This window comes from Rutidosis leptorrhynchoides, chromosome 4 (assembly GCF_046630445.1).
Source record: "Rutidosis leptorrhynchoides isolate AG116_Rl617_1_P2 chromosome 4, CSIRO_AGI_Rlap_v1, whole genome shotgun sequence".
Classification (NCBI taxonomy): Eukaryota; Viridiplantae; Streptophyta; class Magnoliopsida; order Asterales; family Asteraceae; genus Rutidosis; species Rutidosis leptorrhynchoides.
Genome location: NC_092336.1, coordinates 348,353,072 through 348,356,280, shown reverse-complemented (window position 1 = coordinate 348,356,280; position 3,209 = coordinate 348,353,072).

Here is a 3,209-nt window from a genome sequence, read left to right as displayed (position 1 = left end):
AATTTTGTGGTCTATCAAAATGATGAATTTTATTGTTTTATGATAAACTTATGAACTCACCAACCTTTTGGTTGACACTTGAAAGCATGTTTATTCTCAGGTAGGAAAGAAACCTTTCGTTGTGCATTTTCTCATTTTAAAGACATTATTTGGAGTCGATCATCGCAATGAGACCAGATGTTGGTGACTTCCTCCAGGTGGATTAGGACGGGTCCTTTCAGTTGGTATCAGAGCGGTGGTCTTGGTGAACCAGGTCTTGTATTAGTGTGTCTAACTAATAGTCGTTAGGATGCATTAGTAAGTCTGGACTTCGACCGTGTCTACATGTCAAAGGTTTTGCTTATCATTTTTGTCGGAAATCATCTGTTTATCATCTTTAGGAAATTACCTGCTTATCATTCTTAGTCTAGACACATCTTACTGCCTCTATTGCCTAGATAGTGTATAGACAAAACTCATATTTTAGCATATCTGCTAATTCATATCTTAGCGTATTTGTTATTGTTACCTTTGCCTGACAACTTCCGTAGATTCCTCCGTAACTTATGGGATTTTAGTATTATATATGCATATGTAAATTATGTATTGCAGGGTACTAATCTACATCCTATAATCAACTTCTTATCGAAAATCCTTCATCTGATCGTACGAGATGAATCCCTCAACCAGTTCGAGTCCCTCAGATTCCGATAGCTATTTCGATAGTTATTCTGACAGCTATTCCGACATGGATGTTCACCTAAGCTCCGAAAGCAGTGTCACTGGAATGAATCAATCAATCAGCCATCATCAATTCATCTGATGGGTTCGTAGCCTACTTAATCAATGGAGACGCGAAGAAGGCGATCCCTTCCACCAACCGAACTCACCTTTTGGTGAAGAACCTGAAGCACTCACCGGCGAACCTGTTCGAAACACCATTTTCACCCTCATTTCCCAAATACCTCGCCATGATTATATTCTATCTAAAATTCTAAACCTTATTCATTCACTCGTTTCTACCGACAATCATTCCGGAGAAATAAGTCAACGAGCTTCGCGTCCGAGTTGTAGCCTTGGAACATATGGTGCAAAACGTACCAGCTTCAGCAACAGCACCAGCAACATCAATACCATCAACAATCCATGACTCAACATCTCATTATGTACCTCGTGTATAATCATCGTTCTACGTATCGTTCTACATCAATTATTTTCGTTCTTCATGGCGATTATGTAATCTCTAATGTTTTAGAGATTATGTATTCTAGTTCGGAAGGAAAACCAAATGAGATTAATATCATATTAACTCATTAAATCCATAATTACATCTGAAGAAAATATATATATGTAAGTATATTTTGATAAAGATTGTAATTAAAAATTCTTTTGTACAAAGTGTTAATGGTGAAAATATTTTAACGGGCGGGTAATACCCGAGGAATATTTAGATTTCACATTAATAAGTTACACTGTACATTCTTCGACTCAGATTCAGCAATCATTAACTATACTGCTCAAATCTACACATGTACGTATTCGTTCACCAAAGAACAACTATTTTCATTCAAATTCAATTTCATATTTGGATTTTGACCTATCAGAATCCAACAAGTGGCATAATGAAGAAAATATTGAACAAAATAAAATTTGTTAGAAACAAATAAATTAACTATGAGAATTTTGTTAAGAATCCACGCTAACTGTTCCTAGCTAATTGTTCCTAGCTAACAGATTACATTTTATTTATTGCAGTTTAATTATCGCAATTTACATTCTCGCAATTTTATTTATCGTCATTTAATTTCTGTTATTTACTTTACGCACTTTATTTATCGTCATTTAATTTCTGTTATTTATTTTTACGCACTTTAAATATCGGGACACGTATACAAGGTTTTGACATATCATATCTACGCATCTATATATATTATTTGAAATAACCATAGACACTCTATATGCAGTAATGCGGGAGTTAGCTATACAGGGTTGAGGTTGATTCTACAATAATATATATAGTTTGAGTTGTGATCGAGTCTGAGACGTATACGGGTCACGAAAAATATTAATTAATTCGAATATTATATATTAAACTATATATGAATTATTGGACTGTTAGCTGTGGACTAATAATATTGGACAATTAAAATAAATTAAAATATTGATTATAACATATGAAACTAAAGATTTCTTCAAGTTTGCCACTTGATTTCATCTTAAACCTCATTCATATCTTGACGATTTCAATCTGCGTTCAAACCTTTCATAATTCTTGAAAACATTTCAATCGAGAGGATGAACCAACCACACTTCATCTACGGAAGAAAAGATTGATACATATAGTTATGCACCTGAAAACACTCAAAATCTGAGTAAACGTTTAACACATATCTGTGCTAATTCCTTTAGCGTTGTTATTACCTAAAATAACTTTACAATTCCTTTTCAAGATAGCCAATTTTGTCACAGCTCCAGCAAGTCAACTTCAACTTTTTCGTTCGAAATAACCTTATTATAACCTTGATATATATGCGTGCTCATTTGTTGTTACCAGAGAACCTTTTATATTCCATCATATTACCATCAACGTTTAATCATCTAAAAACACGATTCTCCTGAAACCACCTCAGATTGATAACCGACAATTCAGATATGGCTGCATTAAATGCAGAGGAAACAGTAAAATTGTTGGTGGTCTAAACGGTCAAAAGTTTGATGATAAAGAGGGAGTGTTAGGAACGCTCGATAGAAAATTTGGTACTGAAAAACGGATTGAGCTAACCATGAAGGAGACCAAGGACAAATACAAGGACCAAACCCTATATTCAAAGAATCCAGGTAATTCTGGAATCCGATGAAATCTTTAGAGAATATCTTGCTCCGAAGTCATGTTAAAATCTTGCGGAAAATTTTTCCTCATCAACCTTCGAACTTAGAAATTCCAAAATATCATCATAAATATCTTTGATATTTCTGAGGATATTTTCATAAATATTCTTGTCCGAAATTATCTACCTCTTCGTGTTTTCTGTATTTCATTATATTGAAAAACTTCTGTAAAATCTAAGTATAAATTATGAATGAATTGTGGAGAAGTGTTGGAAATTGAAGCATGGATTAGTATAATATAATGACGCCCGGCCAACGTGATTATATTACAGTAAGTCATGCTGAGTTTCTAATGGAATGTGATGATGGTTCACAGTAGATCACACCCTCATCATGTGCCA